This window comes from Triticum aestivum, chromosome 7A, assembly GCF_018294505.1.
Source record: "Triticum aestivum cultivar Chinese Spring chromosome 7A, IWGSC CS RefSeq v2.1, whole genome shotgun sequence".
In the NCBI taxonomy this organism is placed as follows: domain Eukaryota; kingdom Viridiplantae; phylum Streptophyta; class Magnoliopsida; order Poales; family Poaceae; genus Triticum; species Triticum aestivum.
Genome location: NC_057812.1, coordinates 118,296,480 through 118,313,735, shown reverse-complemented (window position 1 = coordinate 118,313,735; position 17,256 = coordinate 118,296,480).

Genomic DNA, 17,256 nt, shown 5'->3' with positions numbered 1-17,256 from the left:
GTTTCTACTTATCTATTTTATTAAAGTTTATTTTATTATTTTTTGTTTGTACTTATTTATTTTAATTTGTTTCTATTTATTTATTTTATTTTATTTCTACTTATTTATTTTATTTTGTTTCTATTTTTTATTTTATTTTATTTCTACTTATTTATTTTGACTTTCGCACGGTACCGAGCTTTGTGTTGCCATCTTCGCAATTGGGGTACAACCCTTTTTTGTGATCCTCCAACATGTGATCGAACTTCAGCTTCTCCTTTTGACTTTCGCACTATGTTCTTGCATCAACAATGACCCGATGGAGATCATCATCATTGGGCACATCGTCTTGTTCCTCTTGATCTTCAGCAGCTTCCCCCGTTGCAGCATGCATCACCGTATTCAGGGGGCAAATAGTTGTCATCGTCCTCTTCTTCTTCGTTGTCTTCCATCATAACCCCTATTTCTCCGTGCTTCGTCCAAACATTATAGTGTGTCATGAAACCCTTATAAAGCAGGTGAGTGTGAAGGATTTTCCGGTCAGAGTAAGACTTCGTATTCCCACAATTAGGGCATGTACAACAGATAAAACCATTTTGCTTGTTCGCCTCAGCCACTTTGAGAAAATTATGCAGGCCCTTAATGTACTCGGAGGTGTGTCTGTCACCGTACATCCATTGTCCGTTTATCTACATGCATTATATACAACTAAGTGTGTCAAAAACCATTACAGAACATTATGAATAGATAAGTGACCAAATTAATAGAAGTTCATCATCACATTAAAACCAAAGTACATACATAGTTCTCATTGAACAACATATAGCTCTCCAGAGCATCTAGTTAAACCATACATTGAAACTATAATGATACCAAGCCTCTGTATGAATGGCATATTTTCTAATCTTTGTAATCTTCAACCGCATTGCATCCATCTTGATCTTGTGATCATTGATGACATCCGCCACATGCAACTCCAATATCATCTTCTCCTCCTCAATTTTTTTATTTTTTATTTCAAATAATTGTTTTCTTCTTCAACTAAATTTAACCTCTCGACCATAGGGTCGGTTGGAATTTCCGGTTGAACTACCTCCTAGATAAATAAAATCTATGTCAACTTGATGGGAATAATTGTAATAAACAATAAATGAACCAAATAGTTATAAAAGATAATATATACCACATCTGAATCATCGCCAGGACAAGGGCAATGGGGGTGGATACTGTCGTGGAATTGTCACGGTAGATGTCCTAGCAAAAGGACTTAGTCATAGGGCCATCGCAACTAGGAAGCTTTAAGGGTTTAATCGGGACAAATGACACAAGAGATTTTATACTAGTTCGTCCCCTTACGATGAAGGTAAAAGCCTACGTCTAGTTGTGTTGATATTGCTGGGGTTTCGATCACCAAGAGGCTAGTTCGCCGGGTTGGTTATCGATCTCCTGTTTTCTGCCCTAAGCCGCCACTGGGTCATCCCCTTATATACACGGTTGACGCTAGGTGGCCTACAGAGTCCTTGTCGGCTCATAAATCGAGTCCGGCTTGGTGACTTCTTTTACATGCCTTTCTTTACAAGTCTTTCCTTACATACGACGGTTTACAATATTGGGCCTTAAGCCACCTCTAGGCCTTTAGGCCTTCTATAAGATTTAACAAACTATCGCCTTGAGTGTTTACTGGGCTTCCTTTGTGACCCGCCATTGGGTCTTGACCCGGCCCCTCCTCGGCGGGTCATAACTGATAGCTATATCCCCAACATTAGGCCCCAGGTTGACTTTGAACTTTGTTCTTTGTCAATCTTCAACACTTAGACAGAATCCATCTTCTTATCCTCGCAGGGTTTTTTTATAACCCGCCATGACGTCATCTCTTGAAAACACAAAAAACTTTTATGACATCATCTCTCAACGGATCTTCATCTTTAATGCCTCCCGAGAATCAAGGCGTCCATTTAGTTGGATAACAATTATTTGGGTCTTCCTCGATTTTCGCGCCCGTCTATTCGCTTTTCCTTATAAAAAGGCACGCGGCCAGTTTTTCTCATTCTCCTCTCTTCTTTGTCTTCCTACTCTCGCGACCTCCGCTGCTGCTTGAGCTCTACCGCTGTCGCAGAGCATCTCATCATTGTCGACCTTGGCCGCTGCATCAACTAGACTCAGTTCAGAGAAAGGCGGCGACCTTCCGTAGAGGATCCGTGGCCGTAAGTATTCACCCTCCATTCCTCAGATCCGCATTTAGAGCTTCTAGGTTTTCCTGCATGTTCTTCATAGTTCTTCGCAGTTCTTCCACTACCGCTTCTACTTGATCCAAAAAGAGATGTATGCTTATGCGGTGGCTGTTTTGGTGCCTACTCTTGAATTTAGTAGACCATTTTTCTAGTACGAAGGCCGCATTCAGGGCCGGTCCTGAGATATCGGGGGCCCGGGGCGAAACTAGAACCCGGGGCCCCTTAATACAACATCGAAATAATAATATGCATGTCTAAATTCCATTTGACAGCTATGTATAGGATCATTAATTTGTCGAGAAACTTAAGTTACTTACTCCAAGAAATAAGTTGCAACGATGTGTCATATTAGACGAAAGGTAAATTTGATTTTCACACACCTCTTATGAAATCAGACACAAATAAAACTTCACATATTAGGTGGGCAAGAAGTTGTCTATCCACCAATAACCTATCCTCCTATAACCATCCACGAACAAACAAAAAAATTGACGGCATGAGAAAATCCCATCGCGTAAAATGTACAATCGGCCAGATGACAATTACGATCAGCCTATGCAAAAAAATAGGACTAGAGAAGGATCCTGAAAATTTTATACTAAATTATAGTGATAAAACAATCAGCTGTATTTTATAACATAAATTTGGACGCCATAAAAAGCAGGGAAAACAAAATTACCTACGGTGCCGCGCCTCTATTTCGCTATCACCACGATGTGCGCCCAGGCAGGAAGCCTCGTTGGTCGTGCATGCAGTTCATTGATCACCGCCGTTTATTTTACTTTGTTAGGGTTTGGCTCGGTGTGCTGCTGCTTTTCGGCCGCCGCAGGGAAACGAGGAGGGTATAAATCAATCGATGGCTTCAATCTTCCAAAACAGGATCGCTATTTTGTGCTAAGAAAGGCCCTGAGACAACCAGCCCACCACCACGTAACTCACGTTATATTAATACTAATAAAGAAATAAAGGCCCAAGGCCCATTGCGCTAGATCGTCTTTCTCCTTCGTTAAGACACAGAACAGCAGTTGGAGCGTCTCCAATGGCTGAATTCAGGGCACACATATACCTGGAGAGGGGGCCCCTTGGCTTGGGGGGCCCGTGGCGGCCGCCCCCTGCGCCCCCTCAGGGCCGGCCCTGGCCGCATTAGAACTGATGAACTCATCTGGACTATATTTTTAGGTCTAGAAATTTTTTCATCTTGAACGGCCATGTGATCCATAATAATATCCAGAAATTAAGAAACCTGTTTGTCTCCATACTTAACCAATTTCTGCCGCTGGTATTTCTCAAATGTCTGTAGTTATGGCGGCTTACTGTGTCGGCTTACTTTTCCTTATATGACATTATCCCTTAATTAAGCCGCCATTACTCCCCTGTATCATCTTTTACTTTCATCATATTTATTGAATTGAACCGGCATGTTGCCTTCCTTTCAGTACGTTTTTGAACACCATGCCGTCCAAAATGCCGATTGTCTGCAACTGGGTTCCCTCAACCGTAACTGAGGAACGTTTGAAGGATTTCTTCTCAGTAGGATTTTTGCCAGGAAAAAATGTCATGTCTTACCGTGTACCTGACCCGGACGAAGAACGGCCCAATCCAGTAGATGGTGAAGTCATTGTCTTTACTGACCACATGAACCGTGGCTTTTCACCACCCGGCTTAAAGTTGTTCAGAGATGTCCTCCATTTTTTCAAACTCCACCCTCAAGATATCGGGCCCAATTCCATATCCAACATCTGCAACTTCCAAGTACTTTGTGAGGTGTACCTTCAGGAAGAGCCGACCGTGGAACTATTTAGAGAGTAATCTGAACCGGAAGAACGAGTGCACCAATGGCCTTAGCTTGGAGCTTGGAGGCATCTCAATTCAGCATCGGCAGGGCGCTGTCTTCCCCCTCATAGTCTTTCCGAGTCATCCAAAAGACTGGAATCAGACTTGGTTCTATTGTCAAGGCACTTCACCGGCAAACGAGAAGCCACTGCCAGGTTATCGCGCCGAGCGCCTTGACTCCAAATTCATGCTCCCTGACAAGCTTACTGCTGCAGAACGCAAGAAGCTGATCCCATCAATAAAAAGGATTAATGCCTTATTAGGGAATGGCTTAACCGGAGTTGACCTGACCTGCTGCTGGATCTCATGGCGGGTTATCCTTCTAAGCCGCTGTCGGTGTCAAAACCGGCGGATCTCGGGTAGGGGGTCCCGAACTGTGTGTCTAGGCGGATGGTAACAGGAGACAAGGGACACAATGTTTTTACCCAGGTTGGGCCCTCTCGATGGAGGTAATACCCTACTCCTGATTGATTGATATTGATGATATGGGTAGTACAAGAGAGATCTACCAGGAGATCAGAGAGGCTAAACCCTAGAAGCTAGCCTATGGTATGATTGATGTTCCTCCTATGGACTAAAACCCTCCGGTTTATATAGACACTGGAGAGGGCTAGTTTTACATAGAGTCGGGGTTGGAGGAGATCTACATATCTGTATTGCCAAGCTTGCCTTCCACGCCAAGGAAAGTCCCATCCGGACATGGGACGAAGTCTTCAATCTTGTATCTTCATAGTCCAAGAGTCCGACCAAAGTTTATAGTCTGGCTATCGGGACCCCCTAATCCAGGACTCCCTCAGTAGCCCCTGAACCAGGCTTCAATGACGACGAGTCCGGCGCACAGATTGTCTTCGGCATTGCAAGGCGGGTTCCTCCTCCGAATACTTCATAGAAGATTTTGAACACAAGGATAGTGTTCGGATCTGCAGAATAGGTTCCACATACTACCATGGAGAGAATAATATTAGCACAAATCTAATCCGCTGACGTATTCCGTAGTGTGTCATCACGCCACAACCAAGCCTTTATTTGAACCATTTTTACTGTCCCACCTCAGCGCATTTTGTGAGGCAGTTTCCTTGGCACGTCTTGTCGAAGCAGAGATCGTGTCCCCTTATCCCAGGATTCTCATCAATACGGGCGTGGGTAAACCAACTGCGCCATTGATTATGGTGCTTGGGAGATAAGCGAGTTTTACCAGGCTGGTGGGGACGCATAGATGCGTCCGCCCATATAAGGGGATAAGGATCCGCCTTTCCATCCACGCTTTCTTCCTCCTTTGCTCATCCATTTTCGCGCACTCAAGCTCCAGCTCCCACGTCCGGATTCCCCACCTCAACCTTCTCCAGCCAAGTCCAGAGCGGGAGGCAAGTGGATGGTCTCCTCCGTTACGGAGGGACACATCAAGAAGCTAAGGAAAGCCATATACTTGTCTGACGACATCGCGCACCGGCTCCCAGACGAGGGTCAGCTCATCCCCACCCCCAGGCCCCATGAGAGGGTGGTGTTCCTCACCTATTTCCTCCGCAGACTAGGCTTCCCTCTCCACCCATTTGTCCAGGGACTCATGTTCTACTACGGCCTGGACTTCCACGATCTGGCCCGAACTTCATCCTCAACATCTCGGCGTTCATCGTCGTGTGCGAGGCCTTCCTCTGCATCCAGCCCCACTTCGGCCTATGTCTGAAGACCTTTAATGTCAAGCCGAAGGCAGTGGGTGGCCGCCAGGCGGAGTGCGGAGGCGCCATGGTGGGAAAGATGCCCAACTTCCTATGGCTCGAGGGCTCCTTCGTGGAGACCATAAAGGGGTGGCAATCGGGGTGGTTCTACATCACCGAGCCGCGTGAACCTGAATGCGTCATAGCCCTCGAGTTCCGATCCGGAATCCCTACGCGGCTCACCTCCTGGAAAGAGAAGGGCCTGCCGTGGGGTAAAAAAGGAGAGCTGACCGGACTCCAAACATGCGTCCAAAACCTGGTGAGCAAGAAGCTCAAACTTGTTAACGTAGTCCAGGTCATGCTCATCCGCCAGATCCTCCCGTGCCAACAACAGGATTTCAGCTTGTGGGAGTTCAACCCGGCCCAGCACCGAACTCTGAGCAGACTCTTCGACACAACATACGAAGATGCCTGGAAGGTGCTATTCAAGGGCGCCGAGGCTCCCGCATCCTCTACCGAGGATAGCGGATTCAGCGTGCAGCGTCAAGCCAACGCGGTAAGCTATTTTTACCTCTTACATGATATTTGTCTTTCATAGTTTGACTCTATGCGGGATCTAAGCCCCCATGCCTTTGACAGGACTGGCAGAGGACAGCCGAACAGATCAACTGTCCGGCTCCTTTGCCTGAAGACCCAGCGGACGCCCGCTTGGCGGAGCTGCTGGTTCCGGCACCCTACGTGATGCCAGAGAAGAAGGCCAAGAAGAAGGCCACGGGAACCTGGAAGAGTTCCCGGCGCCCGGTGGAGTCAGACTCATCGTCCGATGACTCCGAGGCGCACTCCTCCCACGAAGACGAGGAGGAGGAAAAAGAGGTTTCTTCCCCAGTAGGGGGGAAAAGAAAAGGAAGGCCGCCCCAACTGGGGAGGCCGGAGGGTCCAAGAAAGGGAGGACCCTCCCTACGGACTACTCCACCAACGCCGACGATGGCGAAGAGGAGTGGCCGCTCAGGGCCAAACCACTGGAAAAATCGTAAGTATTCGGATACCTGAGTGACTCATGGCGTTCCTTTATTGCACAGCTTCTCCTAACGCTGAATATAATTAAGCAGTCCGCCCAAAGCCCGGCTCGACGTGTCGTCGAGCGGCTCCCTGGATTCGTCGGATGTGAATAGTTTTTAACTTCCGACCGCTACCTGCCCCCGCCCTACGGACGATGCCGAGGTGTTGTCCCAAAAGGTTCCAAGCCAGGAGGAGGTGGTCCTGGAGGCGCCGCAAGGCGACCTCCCGGACTCCAGGCGCAAAGGGGAAAAAAACCCCAAGGGCTCCAAGTCCGGCCCTGGGCCGGACACCGCACCAGAACCTTCAACGGTTCCGGAGTCCGGCAGGCGGCCCCCCAGTAAGAAGGGAAAGCCTACGACGCCGGTGACCTCCGTCCAATAGTGCGGTGCTTAACGGCGCCTCCATCGACGAGGAGCACCGCACTATTATGAGTGCGGTGATCCAGAAGGTTCACTCCGCCCAAAGTGGGCTGATTGAAGCCTGTGCCAGCCTGCTAACAGGCTTTGAGGTATGTGAAAAATATGTGAAAATATTACCGCATAGACAGTAGCCCCTGATGCTCTGTTTGGCGTTCGTAAAGAAAAGCCGAATAGAGGATCTACCAAGATTCGCAGGAGTCTAACATAATTAAGTCAATATGCGTATGTAGGCTTCGCTGCTGGCCTCTGCCGCACTGACTGCGGAGGTGGATGCGCTGAAGCAGAGCCTCGAGCGGTCCGAGCAAGAGCTCGGGTGTGCTAAAAAGGAGCACGAGGAAAAATAAGGTAAGTAATACCTTGTGGAGTATATTTAAAAAGATGCAGTTGCCAAAAATGACAGGATCGCTATTGGTGTCCTAGGGGCCACGACTGAGGTGGCGACCCTTAAGCAAGCGCTTTTCGAGGCCGAAAAGAAGGCGGCCACTGTCACATCCCTAGTTTGGTATGGTCCTTGGCTTGCTTTGTGCATCATGTTTAATTTTCAAGTGAAATTGAAATGGGGATGTTTCAAACCCTAGCACCAAACCAATTCAAATAGGTTCAAATTAAAAATGGAATTTCAATGAACCCAAAATGCTATTAAAAATGTTCATGCTCTTTGGATAATGTTGGGAACAACAACCAGAGGTGGTGCACATTTTTACTACACATTTTGGATTTTTGAATCAATGCATAAATATTTGATTTGGAGCTGTTTAAATTATATAAATATTTTTAATGGCTCCAAAAATGTTGGGAATTGGCGAGGGCCTCTAGAATATTATATCTAGATGCCACAATTATTTTCAGCATTTATGGAAATGTTTTATCATTTCTTTTAATTACAAAACAAATGTCAGAAATAGAAAAAGAAAACAGGATATAGGAAACACTTACCTGTTCTTACCTGGCGGCCCAGCTAGCCAGCCCACCTGGCGGCCCAGCCCACCAGGGGCAGCCCCGTCTTCTACCTCTTGCCAGTAGGCAGAGGAGAAGCCGGGCACAACGCCGTGCGCCGGCCACGCGCCTCGCCAGCTCCTGCTTGCCGCTCCCCATCGTCGCCTGGACCTTCCTCGCGTCGCCACGCACCCCCCAAGCCTCTCTCACTCTCCCCCGTGCTTCTCCTCTACTCTGTCTCGTTCTTCCCCTCTGTACCGAGCGCATCGGAGGGCACCGACGTGCACCACCGCGACCACCGCCTTCCAATCGCCTCCCCGACGTACCCATGAGGTCCGCCTCGTCGCCCTAGTACTCTCCGCCAGGCCACGCAGTGTCGGACGCCCCCGAGCGCCTCCACGCCGTCGTCTTCAACCTCCCGACGCCGGAGATCTCCATCGCTGCCTCGCTTGCTCCGGCCACTCCCCCGAGCCGACGACTTTCTCTTCGATTTCGCAGTGAGCCCCTCCGTCATTTCCCTATACTCCCAGTGTCGATTCCTCCCTCTAGCTAGCTTCGCCGTCACGGCCGAGAGCTTTGCTCCGCCGGCCACGTAGCCGCCGCGGCCACAGTTGCTGCTGCCCGCGTTTGAGCGCGTGTCTGTGCTCAGCGTGGTCCCAAGAGCTCAAAACAAGCATCCGTTCGTCCTCCCGTCCACCGTAGCTTCGTTTCCGTCGAGGTCCGAACTCCGGCCGCCGTCGTGAGCTTGATTCCGGCGAGCTCGGGCCACCTGAGCCCCTGCCGTTCGCACAGATGGATGCGGCGCACGGCCAGCTCCACGCCGAGCCCCTCCGCCGTCCTTTTGGTCGCCGGAACGGCGATCCCGAGCCCCTCCGCCGCGTTCGGCCTCGTCGGCGGCTAAACGCCGGTGGGGTTGACCGGTCTAACCCCCCAGTTGACCTGGGGTTTGACTACCCAGGGTCAGTGACATGTGGGCCCGGCCCTGTTAAGTTTTAGTTAGGATTAGTTTAACAACTAATTAAACCCTGTTTAGCTAATTGGGTCACTAACGCGTGGGCCCAACCCCATTAACTAAACCAGTTTAGGTTATTTTTAGATTAGGATTAACCACAGACACTGACGTGTGGACCCCACACGTCAGGTTTGACCTGGTCAGCCGCCTTTGACCTACTGACGTAAGCATGACGCTGTGCTGACGCATTATATCATTTTCTGGTATTAATTTAAATCAGGAAATTTCAGAAAATAGTTAAAACTTCTAAAAATCATAGAAATTCAACCGTAACTCCAAATCAAATAAATTATATATGAAAAATTATCAGAAAAATGCAAGGAATCCATTTATTCTAGTTTCATGCATGAAAAACCAACTTATACTTGCTGTATAAGTGAAAATGTAATAATGGCATGTTATATACTTAAATTGGGGTTTGCATATGAATCCTTGGTTCATATGGACTTCAACCAAATTGATGCTACATGCATTAGGGCAAATCATAGCATCTTTGAAATGTCATCTTCATGCATCATACTGTTACATATGGTTGTTTATTGATTGCCGGCACCGTTCCCTCTCGATAGGTTCTGCTCCGGAAGGTGTCCCGAGTACCTATCTGAGGAGCAGTGTTTCTTCGTGGATCTATCAGGCAAGCAAACCCCCTTGAGCATCTCGATAAAATCCCACTCTCTCGCTCCTGCTCCTTATACTGGATTAGGACAATAACGATTCAACTACTACTTTCTGCTGCGGTAGCTGAACCCATTCCTCTGCATGACCTGTCATTGCCATAGTAAATAGTTGAAACCCACTAGCATGAGTAGGAGTTGCTTGAGCCTTGATGTGCCTGCTCATCCATGCTTGTTTTTCTCTATGCCAGCTATGCTTAGAGTTGTGTCAGGTCTGATTCATCGGTAATGAATCGGAGTGGTGAACATGTCCTACCGTTAAAGGCTAAGTGTGTGAACACGTTTTGGTAAAGGTAGCGATGAGAGGCCATGTAGGAGTACATGGTGGGTTGTCTCATTGGAACCGTCCCTAAGGACTGAGTTCTGTGTATGTTATCCAAGTCCAGTTACTACCACACATTGGGTTCCGGTTATCCGGCCCCTCTCGGCTTATTAATCCACTTGATCTCTGTCCAGGAGTTGCAACTAGTTTCTAGTGTTTGTAGGTAGTGCTACTTGTCTACCAAGTGGTGTCCGACGGGACGGGCTTGGGACAGACTAGGCACCGTGGCATGGTGTACCAAGTGGCACCCGGATGGTGGGCTTGGGAACCCTGCACACATCATTTGGGGCCGTGAGCGACACCCCGGCTGGATCTCCTTGCGGATGGAACCCGAATAGGCGATAAACCTGGACGAGAGACTTGTGTGGTTAGTCAGGTCGTGGCCGACACCCTCGCCCGGCTTCCGCTTGAAGGTTGCCGAGGTACATGACGTGTACAGGGCTATAAGTGGCGGGAGCGTGTGTGACGAAGTACACCCGTGCAGGGTCAATATTATCTATTCGAATAGCCGTTTTCCTCGGATATGGAAACTTGGAGGACTTATGTAGTACATAGACAACTTGAAGTGGATACTCTATAATCGGCAAGATAAGCGTGAGTGCTATGGATGGCCTTCTCGTAGGGAGACGGGAACGGATCCATAGTGGAGTATTGATATGGTGAATATGTGGACTCGTGTGCATCTTCTCACCCCAAAGAAATTTCTGATACTCGTAGTATAGGCTAGCCACTGAGTCAAAGCTGGCTTGCTTCTGTTAACTCCACCACCCCCTTTGTTGATAATGTTGCATATGTAGATAGTTCTGACATAAGACTTGCTGAGTACCTTTGTACTCACGTTTGCTTATTTATGTTTTGCAGCTGGTTACGCTAGTGACTTCGACGAGTAGCTTGTATCCCAGCTACGATCTTGTACCCTTGGGAGGGTCGTGTTTAGTTAGGCCTCTTAGTCTTTTCCTTTTGTAGTTGTCTGTACTCAGACATGTAATGCTTCCGTTGCTTGTATGCTCTGAATGATGGGTCATGAGACCCCTGTGTGTATTGATTGCTATGTGGCTCTTCTGGGCCTTTATCTATATGAGTTTGAGTTATGTTGTGATGCCATGGTGTACATCACATACTTGCATGATATGCGTACGTGTATCGTGTATTGCTATGTGTGGGATCCGACAATCTAGTTGTTTGTCCTGGCAGCCTCTCTTATTAGGAAATGTAGTCTAGTGCTTCCTTGAGCCATAGTAGTCCGCTACAGCCCGGTTCACCGGAGTCCTGCTAGCCCAGCACTATTGCTCAGAACACTTGACTGCCCGGCATGTGTTTCACTTCGTTCCTGTGTCTGTCCCTTCGGGGAAATGTCACGCGCTGACATCCGGAGTCCTGTTAGCCCAGTGCTACAGCCCGAATTCACACGTTGATGACCGACATGCTCGATGTGGTTCATGTATGCCTGTCCTCATGGGTTGGTGCCGCTTTGGATTCACGACTAGCCATGTCAGCCTGGGTTCTTTGTCATATGGATGTTAGCGACACTATCATATACGTGAGCCAAAAGGCGCAAACAGTCCCGGGCCAGGTAAGGTGGCACCCGTGGGAATACCGTGCGTGAGGCCGCAAAGTGATATGATGTGTTACATGCTAGATCGGTGTGACTTGGGATCGGGGTCCCGACAGCCACGGAGCGCACCGAGCGGGAGAAACATGAGGTGCGGGTTGTGGAGGTGCAGCAAGAGCTCTAGGTTCTCATGAAAAAACATGAGAGTTTAGAGCTTGACTCAAAGACGCGAGAGTCCGAGATCACGGCGGCCCTTGAAAGCGCCAAGTCTGCCAAGGCTGAAGCCCAAAAAGCCCTCCAGGAAGTTGAGGTGATGAAGAAGATAGCGGCGGGTAAGGCATTCTTTATGCAAAGCAAGCACGTGAAAGTGAATTACTTGTTACTTACCCGAATCCGGAGCTCTCCAGGAGCATTTGCAGATTGGCCCCTTAGCGTGTCAGATGCCGCCGCCTTCTACCGGGTCGAGGAGGGAAGCTCGACAGAGAAGGTGTTTTGGTCTTAGTATGCTGAGGCCGGACACTCGGTGCCCTTGAGAGACTAGCTGAAGCAACTGGTCGAGCAGGCCGTGAAGGGCCTTATAGTTCGGCTATGGCCTGGAGAGGCCCTGCCTGGGAGCTACTTCGGGTTGGTGAGGCGGCTGGTGGATGCCTGTCCATGGCTTGAAGTCGTCAAGCGCTCCGTCTGCATCGAAGGTGCCCGTAGGGCGCTTGCCCGTGCTAAAGTGCACTGGGGTAAGATGGATGCGGAGAAGCTTGTGACGGACGGGCCACCGCAGGGCAAGGAGCATCGCCACCTCGAGATGTATTATGAGGGCGTCTTGAAGGGTGCCCGCGTTGTGGCGGACGAATGTTCCAAAGATGTAATATTTGAGTGAACTTGTTCGTTTTATCCTGTGCGCTGAAAACTTGTTCATATACGCTATGCAACGCTTGTTTTAATTTAAAATATTACCTTCTATGCGGCCGTTTATCGAGTCTGAGAGATGGCGAGTCGTTGGCTTATGCCCCCATGCCACGAGTGCTGGGGTGTTCGGGATAAACCTGGGCACTCTTTTTCCCATTCTTGGGTCTTTCGAGGGAGGTGCTCAGCACAACGAACAAGGCAATCGGACTATAATTCATTATCATTCTCACTTAGCCAGAGAATTCTATAATTTTAAATTTCAGTGAAGCCCCTAGTGTTCGGAAGACCGAGTTCGGGGCGCTATACACGCCTAGGCCGGACAAAGCCGACTGCTCGCTCTAAGCGGCATAAGTCTTTAGGGACTCGAAACCTCCCGAACAGCGACCAGCTCTCGTCCTATCATGACAGTCAGTTTTAGCTTTCTCTACTGAGGTGCTTAGCCCAGCTCAACCGGGGCACAATTGCAGTAGTTCTCCCAGCGCTACCTTAGCCGATATAGCGGAAAGTAAGATACCAAAACATGGGAGCCGGGCAAACCCAACTATTGACCAAAGACATGATTCAGAGCTGATGCATATAATGCTATAAGTTCGGAGGGCCGCACTTTGTGAAAGTGTTTGGACTTCTCACGCCGTATTATGGGGTGCTTGAGCCCCTCGCGTATGGACCGTACCAAAGTGTACGGGAGCTAAATGTCATAACTGAACATATGTATTGAAAAATAAATGAATAGAGAATGCAATAATAAGCTGAAGCTAAGCATTGTTTGTTTTAAAAGGCTGCTCTGAAAGCAGAATGATACAAATAGTGTGATAAGGAAGAGATGGGACTATTTGACATGTCCCCCTCCAGGGGTGAGCTGCGAGACGGTATGTAAGACAGGTATTTTGCTCATTATAGAGACCACCTGGGAATTCGACATAGCTTTCTGCCTCCTTGGTTGTTGCATCGTGTGTTCGGCAGTTGTACTGCCGGACAGGCCTTCCGAAGAGGGGAGTCCTGAAAGTAGGAAATAATGACAAAATCGGGGGCCCCTAGTGCGGTTGAGCCGCATTTTTGGGCGTGCCATGGTCGTGCCCCTCCCCCTGTGCCCATGGTATTTTCAGAGCGTAGTTATGTACGCGTTGTACTAATTTCACAGTTTCGCGAGGGCTGGGATTGGGGCCGTATTGCTACAGTTGCTCGGAACGTGCCAGTCGGTCTTGTTGTAGGTTAATCCGGGTGCGCTTGACGGTGTCTAGACGTTTAATAGCCGGACTGGAGAATTGCCTTGAGCGGCTGCTTTGTACTTCCGCTGCGAGGGCCGTCGTGTGCTCCTCCGTTTGGAAAGAGCGTTCAATGTTTCCATTGACCGCAATGACTCCTTGAGGGCCTGGCATCTTGAGCCTGAGATATGCATAGTGCGGCACCGCATTGAACTTTGCAAATGCGGTTCGTCCAAGCAGTGCGTGATAGCCACTATGGAACGGGACAATGTCGAAGATTAACTCCTCACTTCGGAAATTATCCGGGGATCAGAAGACTACTTCAAGTGTAACTAAGCCTGTACAGTTGGCGTCTTGGTATGACGCCTTTAAAGGTCGTTTTTGTGGGTTTAATCCTTGAGGGATCTATTCCCATTTTCCGCACTGTATCCTGATAAAGCAGGTTCAGGCTGCTGCCGCCGTCCATAAGGACTCTAGTGAGGTGAAATCCATCAATGATTGGGTCTAGAACCAATGCGGCGAATCCGCCATGGCGGATGCTAGTGGGGTGGTCCCTTCGATCAAAAGTGATCGGGCAGGAGGACCATGGGTTGAATTTTGGGGTGACTGGCTCCAACGCGTATACGTCCCTGAGTGCATGCTTCCGCTCCCTTTTGGGGATGTGGGTTGCGTATATCATGTTCACCGTCTGCACTTGTGGGGGGAAGCCCTTCTATCCACTATTGTTCGGCGGCCGGGGCTCTTCGTCCTTGTCGCTGTGCAGCCCCTTGTCTCTGTTTTCAGCATTTAACTTGTCGACCTGCTTGAACACCCAACAATCCCTGTTGGTGTGATTGGCTGGTTTTTCGGGGGTGCCATGTATCTGGCACGAGAGATCGAATATACGGTCGAAACTGGACGGGCCCGGAGTGTTCCTCTTAAATGGATTTTTCCGCTGACCGGGCTTAGAGCCTCTGAATCCAGCATTAACTGCGGTATCTTCAGTGTTGTCGCTGTTAATGTGGCGCTTGTGCTTGTTGCAACGCGACCTGCCATTGCTGTCCTTGGTATCCGAATTACCAGGGCTCTTGGTCATGTTATTGCTACGAGCCAGCCAGCTGTCTTCTCCCACGCAAAAGCGGGTCATGAGTGTCGTGAGGGCTGCCATAGACTTCGGCTTTTCCTGTCCAAGGTGCTGAGCAAGCCACTCGTCACGGATGTTATGCTTGAAGGCTGCTAGGGCCTCTGCGTCCGGACAGTCAACGATTTGATTTTTCTTGGTTAGGATCCATGTCCAGAATTGTCTGGCAGATTCTTCTGGCTGCTGAATTATGTGGCTCAGGTCATCGGCATCTGGTGGTTGCACATAAGTGCCCTGGAAGTTGTCGAGGAATGCGGCTTCCAGGTCCTCCCAACAACCAATTGATTTTGCTAGCAGGCTATTAAGCCAATGCCGAGCTGGTCCTTTAAGCTTGAGTGGGAGGTATTGGCTTGGTATTTTTTGAGCGACGCCGGGGTGCGGCTTGAGTGGAGGGCCAGGAGGACTCTCTGTCGCAGCCGTGAGGTGGCCGGTCAGCCGCATCATGCGCTAGTGATGTAGGTTTAAGTGCTTCCTCCTCTAAACGGGGTAGCAACCTGCGCTTTGGGTAGCTCTTAGAGGGGCGTTCGAGTTCGTATTCCTCGGCCGCAAGGACTCCCGTCCATCTGTCGGCTAGCAAGTCTTGATCAGCTCTAAGCTATTGCTGTTTTTTCTTAAGGTTACTCGCCGAGGCCATAAGTCTGTGCTTAAAGTGCTCTTGTTCGATGGGATCCTCAGGCACGACAAATTCGCCGTCGCTGAGTGTCGGTGTCAAAACCGACGGATCTTGGGTAGGGGGTCCCGAACTGTGCGTCTAGGCCGGATGGTAACAGGAGGCAAGGGACACGAAGTTTTACCCAGTTTCGGGCCCTCTTGATGGAGGTAAAACCCTACGTCCTGCTTGATTAATATTGATGATATGGGTAGTACAAGAGTAGATCTACCACGAGATCAGAGAGGCTAAACCCTAGAAGCTAGCCTATGGTATGATTGTTGTTCTATATGTTGTCCTATGGACTAAAACCCTCCGGTTTATATAGACAACGGAGAGGGTTAGGGTTACACAAAGTCGGTTACAATGGTAGATGATCTACATATCCGTATCGCCAAGCTTGCCTTCCATGCCAAGGAAAGTTCCTTCCGGACACGGGACGAAGTCTTCAATCTTGTATCTTCGTAGTCCAGGAGTCCGGCTGAAGGTATAGTCCGGCTATCCGGACACCCCCTAATCCAGGACTCCATCACTAGCCCCCGAACCAGGCTTCAATGACGATGAGTCCGGCGCGCAGATTGTCTTCGGCATTGCAAGGCGGGTTCTCCTCCAAATTCCGTGTACCTGTTGAATGAAGTCCAGTTTCTTGTAAATGTTGCGCTCCTTGGCTTCTACGCCCAATAATGGCCGTTTCCCACGTGTCAAACGAATATGAAAAGTCTTAGCATTTTTACATCCACACCCCTAGCCGCGTAAATGAGCCGCCCATTTAAAGGGATGAGGATTTAGATCCAAACCACACCTTCTCCCCTTCGCGAGTGTTCATCAGAGCGCATCTGACAAAGGTCCATTCTACCATGGCCAGCCGTCACAACTCCTCCTTTTGCCCTTCCAGCCCTCAGCCTGGATATTGGGAGAGATGCTGCATCCCGCATAGCGAGCTAGTAACGCTCCAGACCAAGGGATTTCTTCCCCCGGCCTATATGGTCCCGGTTCGAGCCGGTCTTGCCATCCATAATGGTGGAGAGCAAGCGGAGAGTGCCCCTAATCCCTCCAAGGGAGAGCAGGTATGCCTTGTCCCTTATTTAATAAGAGGGCTCGGATTTCCAATCCATCCGTTTCTCCGGGGGCTCCTGGAGTTCTATGGCCTCCAGCTACACAATCTTACGCCTGGCTCCGTATTGCATATCGCGGGCTTCGTAGCCCTCTGCGAGCTGTTTTTGGGTGTTGAGGCTCATTTCGGGCTGTGGAAAGAGCTATTCTGCCTTGTGCCCCGTTCTCAGAAGGGGTCAATATTTAAAGTGGGCGGAGCCGAAGTGTGGCGCATCACCGGGACCGTATATCTATCCGGAACCCCAAAGAAGGCGTCCGAGGACTGGCCTTCGGAATGGTTTTACATAGAGGACGTCCCGCTGCCGGATCCTGTCCGGATCGGCCTCCTTGAGTTCGACAGTGCTCCACTAAAGAAGTGCCTAAGTTTGCATCCACGGAGCCCTCAGAGGGAAAGTGACAAGGACGTCCGTTACCTGATGGCCGGATAAGATTGCTAGCTCATTCCGGACTGACCATGATCACGGTCATGGCCGCATGCATCATGCGAGGGGTGCAGTCGCTATAGTACAGAGGCCACCCCATGTGGGATTTCAATGGGGAGGACGACACCACCCGCTACGGCCGTAAGGGACCGGATTCGGCTCCATCCCTAAC